Consider the following 11,612-nt stretch of genomic DNA (forward strand, 5'->3'; position numbering starts at 1 on the left):
TGATGCTGTCCGAATGTGTGAGTATCGATCTGTGATTAATCAATAAATCGAATGCGGGACCGTTATTTGGTTCGGACGCGCCGTGCGGCGCTATTTTGAATCGGAGCGTCGAACTCTACCATAGTTATCATCGTCATATTTATTTAACTTTAGTTGCCCATACTACTTGTGTTGTTAATAATACTAATGTGGTCTTTGACTGTGTCAAAAATTTTATTTTTATATCAGTAACGTTCGTTACTTAAACGGTTCGTTACTTCTATCGATATTTTACCCACATCCTGTGTTTAGTTTCTTTATAAAACATCTGTGGAATGTAAACAAAGTTAAAAGTAGAGTCTCAATGGTGTCAGGTGGTAATACCGTGGTATTTTGGTGTGATATGAATTACCATGTTAATGATATTTACATTGTACCTCAAAGAATACCTTGGTTTTACCAGGGTAAATGACCTAAACTGTGGACTCTTGATGTTTTTCAGCTCAGCTAAAATCACTCATTATTTATTATTTCTCAGAAAATCTCCTTGACAAATCGGCATTAGAACAAAGTGTGTTTATCGTTTGCATGAGCTCCAGTTCCTTTTCCTCTGAATAAACTCGTACCGATAACGGCTTTAGGTTTTTAACGGGTTATTTTGTGTTTTTTTACTTCTGTAATATCGACTGCTGTAAACATGCCTGTCGGACAGATAACCTCAAGAATGTTCCTCTTTTTATATTGAGATGTCTGCTCAGGATTATACAGCGCTGTCCTTTAAACAGCAAGGCTTCTGTGGCATTTGAGCTTCTGCTTTGATCAGGTGTATTAGTGAGAGCTTCTGCGACCTTTAAAGGCTTTATGAAGTGTTCAGGTGTGTGTGATTGGAGACGATCCACATCCTTCAGCTGCTGGAGGAAGAGTTCTGTTCTGCCTGTCTGATCGCTTGACGATGTTCCTTCATGCGCGTCTACCTGCGGCTCTGTCCTGCATGCACGCTTACACACTGACAGCCATCAGACAGACGCATTCTATCTCTGCTGCACATGGTGCACCATTTCAAAGTCAGCATGAAATATAAATGCACTCTATTTTCTTAATGCACTTATGTTATTGTGAACAATTAATCAATGCATATTTTTCATTTGTGCTTTTTAAGGCTATATAGTAATTTTATTTCAGGACAGATTCTCTCTGGTGACGGCTGCCAATCATTTGTTCATTTAAACCCCGCCCCTTTCTTACAATCATCTGCCAGCCTACAGTTTTCAGAGCCACGCCCACATCTCAACATCCAATCAACAACTGATGGACAGAAATGAGTCCCCGCCCTATTTTTTTTTTCTGATAACCCGTTGCACTCAGATGTACGTCTCGATACAAAAAATTTGTGGCTCGTTCCATTTCATTGCGATTTTAATTGCTGTTCAGACCTACATGAATGCTCATTCAAGTTTTCCGATTTTTACAATACGTAAAAATAAAAAATGGAGATGGTCTAAATGGTTATGCACATTTACTGTCTGACAGTAGATGACACGTTTAGAAAATCAGAAATACGCTGGTTACTCCAGGACGCAAAATGCTATGTAACTTAACGTTGTTACAAAGAAAAGATAGTCGTACAGTATTCAAATTTTTGTATTCCCTAGATGTAGGGCTGCACAATTAATCGAATTTTTAATCGTGATTACAATTATGGATGCCCCAATTACGTAATCGTTCAAAGCGGCAATTAATCGTTCAAAGTCCACTTATGTTATTATGTTATTGCGTTTTTTTCTTTCAACATGTTATCTTAAGGGTTTTTCCCATTATTTTAATTTTAGTTTTAGCATAACGTTATAATACCATTCATATTTTTACTTTTTTATAATTTAAAGAAGAAACCAATCCGATGTATATTTGACATTTGAGGCTTAATACTATAGAAAAGCACTAAAAGTTTTTCAGTTAGAGTGTTTTCAGCTTATTTTCATATAAAAATACGGCATGCAGTTGCATCAAACAATGGTATAAACATCATTCAATGTAAATTGTGATAATCGTAATTAATAATCGCAATTACAATTTCAAGGGAATAATCGACAATTATGATTTTTGTCATAATCGTGCAGCCCTACCTACATGTTTATCAAACAACACCATGAGTACAGAGATGAGATCCAGATATAGTAAAATACTAAATACGGCGCCACCAAGTTGTGGTTTTATGTAACAGCCGTGTCTCTGAGCATGTGACCAAAAGTGTGAGTCCTGTTGGTTGGCAGCCCCTCATTGTAAAAATCTGTCGCATATGTTTGTGACACATTGACAGCCGTTCATTCAAATTAAATTATTTATCACACTGAATATCTGTCCTGGTGTGAACAGGCCTTTAGTTTGTTTCTCACTCTGATATTAGCTGTAAACGTAAGTGTCGAGACTGTTATATCCCACGATGATCCTCTGATGTTGTTGATTTGGTTTGTGTTTTGATGTGGCATTAGCGTGTGAGTTTGTGCTGTTGAATAATTCCAGCAGCATAAATGAGATTGTTACTCATGTAATATTAACAGGCTGGGTAAAACAGACAACGTCTTTATGAATTAATATGCTCCGCACACAGTGATTGACATCAAAAGCTGTGTTCTGAGCGGTGCGGCGTCTCTGGATTTTCACAAACACCTGCGGCTGCACAATCCATGTGCTGCGTTTGCTGCAGACGTTGAGTTGAACAGTGACACCGCTTTACAGCGTCAGTTTAATCTGGGCACTGACCTGTTTACAGCGCGCTTTACAGCTTAACGTGGGTGGATGAGATTAAAACACTGTGTGTGTGTGTCGGTGCATGAATGCATCTGCTGCAGCAAAGTTTTTTGCAATGCAACACAAATTTGAGAGATTGCAAAAGGCTTATTTTGTTATTTTTGTGATGATTATTGGTTGCATTTGCAATAAACTACCTCTACTTCGCTCTGAGGAGCAAGCGGTCCACGAATCTTCCTTTTTGCTGAGCCACAACAGACACGTTTTTTTTTTTTCCAGGCAAACATTGCCCATATTAGCACAAAGGCTTTTCAGTTTTATGTATCAAAAGGATCTCAGAACGCTGTTAGTCATGACCAAAGTCTGACGTAGGAAGTGTTTTTATGTTGCGTAGTCTGCTGTGACTTTTACCCATCAGACAGTGTGTATGTTTGTGTGTTTACATACGTTTCTGCCCCATGTGAGAGCTATTAATGAGACTCTCAGCCAATCAGATACAGCCTTACATCCTGTACAGGAAGTGACCTCACGGGCCGGGCCGGTAACTGTGTGTGTGTGAGGAAGCTGCTGGTGCCGAAGTGACTTTGTAGAAGACTTTTCCTTGCATTGTTGTTGGGTGAACACGAGCCAAAACACACAAGCGCTCCAGAGATTGCATGCATGTCTCAGTCTGCTGCTGCATTTTCATGAAAAAATCAACGTCAGCGTTGATTCTAATGCAGACTAACCAAGCATCATGTTGACTGTACTTATAGTCTAACCATAAACACATGTGAGACACGTGCAAGTGCTACAGCTTTACTCAATATAAACATTTCTTCAGCATTTTTACTACCACGCTCATATTGCAGTAGAAACACGGAGGACGAATGTCATTAGTTATGTAATTCTGATAAGGACACGTGAGTCAGATCTGATGAGGTTTAAGTTCATGATTTTCTTCACGCTGGTGTTTCACAAACTCAGCAAGTTCAACAGGTTGCTTCATGCTGTAAGTCCATCACAAATGTGGTAAACCAGTGTAAAAGCGTCTCGCGTTGATGGTGAACAGGTTGGTGGGGTTGCGCGAATCTTACAGGAAGTGAGTTTACATGCACTTGAATTATTTAGCGGTAATGTCTTTTTAAAGTTGAAGTCTAACGTCTTAAAGTTGGACTAACAGAACTAGATGATTTGATTTTCTTCATCCTGCATTACAAAGCAAATAGATAAAGTCGGCATGAAATGTAAATTCACGCTGTCTATTTTCTAAATGCATTTTATAGATCATATTGTGGAGGATTCTTACATGCATATAATTTTTTTTTAACCTGGTAATGTTTAATCAGAATATCATAACTGGATGATCTTGTCTTTGGTGACGTATGCAGGATTTCTCCAATCATTTCATGCTCTTAGACTCCGCCCCTGCAAGCTTAACAGAACTAGATGATTTGATTTTCTTCATCCTGCGTTACAAAGCAAATAGATAAAGTCGGCATGAAATGTACATTCACCCTGTCTATTTTCTAAATGCATTTTATAGATCATATTGTGGAGGATTCTTACATGCATATAATTTTTTTTTAACCTGGTAATGTTTAATCAGAATATCATAACTGGATGATCTTGTCTTTGGTGACGTATGCAGGATTTCTCCAATCATTTCATGCTCTTAGACTCCGCCCCTGCAAGCTCACACTCATCTGCACACACTTTTTGAGAGCCACGCCCACATCCGAACATCCAATCAACAACCAATGCACAGAACCAAGCCCCGCCCAACATTTTTATTTTTTTCGGGTAATCTGTTACACTCAGATATACATCACAAACATCTGTCGCTACTTCAGTTTTATTGCGACTTTAATAAGGCATTAAAGCAGCTTGTGATTGGTTGTTGGTTTACTGTAACATTCTATCTCAGCAAGTTTTGTTAACCCTCAAAATGAGAAGTGAGATATTGCTTTGTGCAGGGTTAAAACACGTCAGTGTGAAGATCCTGATGATGAGACGGAATCTCATGTGTGGCTTTGCTTTCTGAAGTTTCATTAGCAATCAGGAGGTTAAACCGACTTTCACACATCTGCTCTTCTTCAGACACGCACAGTAACGTCTACGCATCTCCTCTCTGCAGACGGATTGTTTATTTGCCCACGGGTTAAGCTGAATGGGGTTTGCTGTCAGATATTTTGAGAGCTTCATTCTCGCAGCCTTTATTTGTACCTTCCTGTACCAGGCGGCTCCGCCGGAGGAGTGTGTGTGTGTGTGTGTGTGCGTGTGCGTGTTTGACAGTCAGCAGAGCAGTTTGCACGGCAGCAGTGGAAGTGTGTTGTTCTGCATGCATGTGCATGATGTTTGCGGCTGCTGCAGACTGGCATCGTTATTCGCATGCATGAATCCATATTTTTATTCATTTATGGCCTTCTGAAGCTTTTGCTTTTTGTCCACTTTAGTCTTGAAACCGCTTTGTTCCCCTGCTGGGCCGAGACGTCCATCCGGTGTGAAATATTAATGAAAGCGCAATCATTACTCTAAAAGCACGAGCTTTAAAAGCAGGCAAAAAAGAGCGATTAGTTCCCAGCGTCCTGCGCTTCAGGAGCAGACGAGAGACCGACTGCTCTCGCTCGTGTTCTTTAATTAGCTTTAAATCTAGAGAGAATCGCCAGCATGTCTTCAAATTAATTTGACATTTAGAAGAGCGGTGGAGGAGATAACAGAGTGGTTGCGGTGAGGTGGGGCTGGAGGTCTGCTGCACGTGCCTGACGCTGACATAATCGTCGTAAAGCTTCGACTGATGGTCTCCGATGAGTTGGCAGGAAATGTGAATTGACCAGCAGTAAGGAAACGCTGGAGCGTGACGGAGACGCCTGTGGAAATGTGTTGATGAGCCCTGATTTTTTATTTTTCCCAAAACCTGTCTTCTGTTTTTTCTGGATTCCATTTGAATGGTCTAAATTTAAATAATCAAACAGGATGTCTAATCAACTGATAACAATTTAATAATTTAAAAAAAATAATATTATTGGCATAGGAAATGTTTTATTTATTTTTAATTCTATGTTCTGATTCTGGTTTATATTATTATTTAAAAAAAAGTTTTATTTTTTTACACAAATCCCTGAAGTTTAACACAGGGTTGGGTTGTTGCTCTGGTGTTGCTAGGGAGTTCGTGGTTGTTGCTCAGGTGTTGCTAGGGGGTTCTGTGTTGTTGTTAGGGAGTTCTGGGTTGTTGTTTGGGTGTTGCTAAAGAGTTTGAGGTTGTTGATCGGTTGTTGCTAGGGGGTTCTGGGTTGTTGCTCGGGTGTTGCTAGGGAGTTCATGGTTGTTGCTCAGGTGTTGCTAGGGGGTTCTGTGTTGTTGCTAGGGAGTTCTGGGTTGTTGTTTGGGTGTTGCTAAGGAGTTTAAGGTTGTTGCTAGGGGGTTCTGGGTTGTTGCTCGGGTGTTGCTAGGGAGTTCATGGTTGTTGCTCAGGTGTTGCTAGGGGTTCTGTGTTGTTGTTAGGGAGTTCAGGGTTGTTGCTCGGGTGTTGCAAGGGAGTTTGAGGTTGTTGCTCGGATGTAGGGATGTAACGGTATGAAAATTTCTTATCACGATTATAGTGACCAAAATAATCACGGTTATCAGTATTATCACGGTATTGTTAAAATGTGCTGGAGATGTTAAAAAAGTACCGACACATAAATCACTTCACCAAGTTTTATATTTAAAAATCAACAAACAACAAATAAAATGACTTTTTGTTTGCATAATCACTAAAAACAAAACCTCACATTTCAGCCTTTAAATAAAGAAAAGATATGTCAAAATGATAATTGATTAATAAATGATTATATGTATTTTATCTGCTCCATAAATAATTCTAGATAACTTATCTGAATTGTTTAAGTGTATAGAATCCACATAAGCTTGTTTTTCATCAACTGGTCAAAATATACAGCAGGGCATGCAAATTCGGCCCGTTTTTGGCCAGACAGAAACTGCACACAGACTGAATGTAAATATAAGTCTCTGTAAATCCACTCGCTGACAGCAGGAAGCACTTATGGAAAAACGGAATTTTTATCGTCAAACCGGTAATCGTTACATCCCTACTCGGATGTTGCTAGGGAGCTCAGGGTTGTTGCTCAGGTGTTGCTAAGAAGTTCAGGGTTGTTGCTCAGGTGTTGCTAGGGGGTTCTGGGTTGTTGCTCGGGAGTGCGAGGGTTGTTGCTAGGGAGTTCAGGGTTGTTGCTAGGGGGTTCTGGGTTTTGCTCGGGAGTTTGAGGTTGTTGCAAAGAAGATCAGGGTTGTTGCTCAGGTGTTGCTAGGGAGTTCTGGGTTGTTGTTAGGGAGTTTGAGGTTGTTGATCGGTTGTTGCTAGGAATTTCAGGGTTGTTGCTTGGGTGTTGCTAGTGAGTTCTGGGTTGATGCTAGGGTTTGATTCCCAAGAAATGCATGAACTGATAAGAAGTTTACTTTGAGTGTAATATAAGTCGCTTTGAATAAATCAAATGAATGCATAAAACTTTTAATCAAACAAATTAATTAATCTTTAAAAATGTAGTCATGTTACATTTGAACAATTCCTTTCATTTATTGACAAACAGTGTTGTACAACAGGTTTACTGTTTAAATTAAAACATGTACAAAAATTGTGCAATATTAATTTAAAAAATGTTTTAATGAACTGTATTATTATAATTATAAACGTGCAGACTTCATATTTTAATAGCAGTCTTTTTGCGGTTTAATCACAGACAGTATTCACAATTTAAGTGTACAGCACGTCTTTTGATTTATTCTTCCAAATTTTGCAGTATTCCTTCTGTGTTTTGGGCATGGCAGAAATCACAGGGCCGTATGAAGTGTGTCAGTCGTGGCCATCAGTCATTAAAACATTTTACATAATCATAATTCATGATTCAAGATTATGTTATGAGCTGGAGTTTGTATTAAATGTTTTATTTCTTGTTGATTTATATTCACACACACAGTCAGACTCTGAGCCGGTGGATGTTACGTGGCAGACGGCCGTGTCGCAGCAGAAACAATAGTCAGTCTGTGGAGGCTTTGGCGTGGTCACATCTCTCAAAAATAAAAGCCCAATCTTTTTCCCAAGTGATGTCAGAGCTCAGTGTGTGTGTGATGTACTGCTGCGGTCACAACGGCCTGAAATAGACAAAACAAACACACAAGCCTTTCCCGTTCCACAGAGCTTTTCCATGCAGCGCCGCTGGACTCGAGCCTGTTATGAAGGACTCAGAGCTTCATTGGGTTTAATGCAGGAACGCTGTTGGTGTGACGCCTGTTGCTTTCCTGACCACTTAGTTTGGACGTGGTTTCATATTTGGTTTGGTTTTTGTCACAGTTTGTTAGCAAGGGCCTGTTTAATTTTTCCATTTGAATTTTTGTAGATTCTGTTATAATAATTTATTGCAGGGTTTCCAAACTTGGGATTTAAGAGTTGATGAAAAGCTAATAATTGAATGAAAAAAAAAAGTATAATTAAAATAAATAATAATTAATTAAATAAGAAATAATTAAGTAATTAAATTAAAATAAATTAATAATTTTAAAAGTAAAAACACTTAAAAATAAAACACTGAAATATTTTATTTTATAAATATATTTAATTAAATAATATTTAATTTCTTGACCTGCATGTCACTGTCAACTGACACCAGAGATCTGTGAACATGTGAATGCGTCATTAAATTATTGAAATATTAAATTTGTGCAGCACCATTAGTTTGTATGACATTTCTGCGGTTGTGCTTTTGTTTTTGGCTCAGTAAATACTCGTTATGAAATCTGAGGCTGATGTGATGACTGATGTTTTAACTGCTTGTCCATATGTATTATCCATAAAGGCTCTTACTACACAGTCCGAGTCCATAAATTAATTAAATAAGAAATAATTAAATAATTAAATTAAAATAAATTAATAATTTTAAAAGTAAAAACACTTAAAAATAAAACACTGAAATATTTTATTTTATAAATATATTTAATTAAATAATATTTAATTTCTTGACCTGCATGTCACTGTCAACTGACACCAGAGATCTGTGAACATGTGAATGCGTCATTAAATTATTGAAATATTAAATTTGTGCAGCACCATTAGTTTGTATGACATTTCTGCGGTTGTGCTTTTGTTTTTGGCTCAGTAAATACTCGTTATGAAATCTGAGGCTGATGTGATGACTGATGTTTTAACTGCTTGTCCATATGTATTATCCATAAAGGCTCTTACTACACAGTCCGAGTCCATAAGCTGCAGCTGTGTTTCTACAGGAGCTGCTGCTCATCAGTGCAGATGATTAGAGTGATTGGTTATGGCTGTTTCACCTGTCACAGGTAATCGTGTCTCACCGCTGACCCCCTGCTCTTCTCTTCTTTCTATAGCTGGCCTGGTTTGGGCTGATAACTGGGGAGACACTGACCCAGAAACAGCCTGAGCTGACAATCACACACATGCACACACGCACACACACACACACGCACGCACGCACACACACGCACACATACACTCACATGCACACACACACATGCACACACACTCACACACACAGGTTTGTTTTTATGGTTTATGGGGACTCTCCATAGGCGTAATGGTTTTTCTACTGTACAAAAGGTATTTTCTATTGCCCTACACCAACCCTACCCCTAAACCTACCCCTCACAGGAAACTTTCTGCATTTTTAGATTTTCAAAAAAACTAATTCTGAATGATTTATAAGCCTTTTGAATTACGGGGACACTGAAAATGTCCTCATAAATCACATTCTCCTTGTAATACCTATGTCATACCTTTTGTTATTATACAAATTTGTGTCCTCATAAACCACATAAACATGCACACACACTCTCACACACACAACACACACACACACATACGCGCACACACATACATGCACACACACACGCACACACACATACACGCTCACACACATACACACACACGCTCACACACACACACACGCTCACACACACACACACACACAATCGCATACACACACACACGCATGCGCTCTCTGATGTCCTTGAAGGTTGATGTATTCAGGCTGGATTTCTTGTCCTAGTTGTCGAGGACTTGAAGCAGAAACTGTCATTGCATGCAGAAATCTTTAACTCTTTAGAAATACTCATCCATCAGACCGACTGGAGAATAACAGATTCAGCAGAAACAGATGCAGATAAATATATCATTGATCAGTGACAGTGATCTCCTCCATATAAATGTCTCTCATATCACGACACACACTCTCTGTCTGCTTATATAGTCATTTTACCATTTTAATCAGTATTTCATGTTTGTTTATTGAAGTGCTTTGTTATTAAGCAGGATATATGATCAGTATCACAGAGTAAACCGGTTTATGGTGGTTTTCTGACCTGGTCACTCTGTCTGGGTTTATTTTATGATGTGTAAACCACATTTTCCCCTCACACACCGCTCATGTCTGTGTGTGTGTGTGTGTGTGTGTGTGTGTGTGTGTGTGAGGAGCTCAGGGTCACATGTGTGCTGTGAAGAGGTCAGAGGTCAAAACTAAGTTTAAATCCTGAGTTTTGTTTAGCTGGCGTGAACAGCGGCGTTCTGCAGGAATCTGATGCGCTCGGCACGAGTAAAACAGGACGCACCTGCTTAATCATGCTAGAAAAATGCTAGCAACTTGCTAATCATGCTAGAAATATGCAAGCAACATGCTAGTAACTTGCTAATAATGCTAACAACATGCTAGTAACATGCTAATCATGCTAACAACATGCTAGTAACATGCTAATAATGCCAATAACATGCTAATTATGCTAGAAACAGGCTAGTAACTTCCTAATCATGTTAACAACATGCTAGTAACATGTTAATAATGCTAGAAACATGCTAGTAACTTGCTAATCATGGTAACAACATGCTAGTAACAGGCTAATCATGCTAGATACATGCTAGTAACTTGCTAATCATGGTAACAACATGCTAGTAACAGGCTAATCATGCTAGATACATGCTAGTAACTTGCTAATCATGATAACAACATGCTAGTAATAGGCTAATCATGCTAGATACATGTTAGTAACTTGCTAATCTTGGTAACAACATGCTAGTAACAGGCTAATCATGCTAGATACATGCTAGTAACTTGCTAATCATAATAACAACATGCTAGTAATAGGCTAATAATGCTAGATACATGTTAGTAACTTGTTAATCATGGTAACAACATGCTAGTAACAGGCTAATCATGCTAGATACATGCTAGTAACTTGCTAATCATGGTAACAACCTATGGGCTTACATTTCTGCCACAATTCTGCGCGCGAAAGATCATATTTTGAGGGTAACAACATGCTTTTTGCACGCGCGCGATCTGAGTTTGTGGAGAAAATGTTCGTTTTGCAAAGAAAAAAGTCTTTCGAGCGCACGGAAATCAATTTTGCATTTAAAATACGTTTTTGGATGTGTGCAGACCTTCTCTTTTGCGTGTGCAACGTTTCACTAGCTTGCTCCCTTGATGGCCGCCCTCAGTGCTCACTGCATGGTACGGCACGGTACGGTTCACTTTTGGGGGGTTTTCCACTGGGTACAGCGAGGTATGCATTTAAGGGTTAAGTTTAAAGTTAATCCATAATTGAGATTTAAATCTGAGTTTAAAGTTATGGTGCAACAGGATTAAAGTTAATCTTAAATATAACTTAAATCCCATCAAAATGATGGGTTAAAAATGTAAACCTGCTTATTTTTAAAGGTTTGCAGTTTGGTGCAACAGAATTATTAGATAAACCTTGATTTAATCTAGATTTAAAATTGATCACTGCAAACCATTCAGCTATAATCTGAAGAAGAAAAATGCACATAGGTCTAATGTCTGAAGTGAGCAAGCGGCAATAGGCCTAATGATAATTTAAAATATAATTTGAAGAAG

The 11,612-nt window shown here is 38.6% G+C and overlaps 1 protein-coding gene across 2 annotated transcripts in view; it reads left to right on the plus strand.

Moving 5' to 3' along the window:
- Window positions 1-11,612, plus strand: part of LOC107734608 (protein phosphatase 1 regulatory inhibitor subunit 16B-like) — a 42,368-nt gene that overhangs the window by 405 nt on the left and 30,351 nt on the right. Inside the window, exon 1 of one of the 2 annotated variants that reach the window (XM_016546606.1) lies at window positions 1-17. This exon is cut by the window's left edge and continues 225 nt beyond it. The exons of the other annotated variant lie outside the window; for it this stretch is intronic. The gene's annotated coding sequence lies outside the window, so the exon portion shown is untranslated. The remainder of the gene's footprint in view (window positions 18-11,612) is intronic. 2 annotated transcript variants of the gene reach the window in all.

Source organism: Sinocyclocheilus rhinocerous, unplaced genomic scaffold, assembly GCF_001515625.1.
Source record: "Sinocyclocheilus rhinocerous isolate Xijiao unplaced genomic scaffold, SAMN03320098_v1.1 scaffold2145, whole genome shotgun sequence".
NCBI lineage: Eukaryota > Metazoa > Chordata > Actinopteri > Cypriniformes > Cyprinidae > Sinocyclocheilus > Sinocyclocheilus rhinocerous.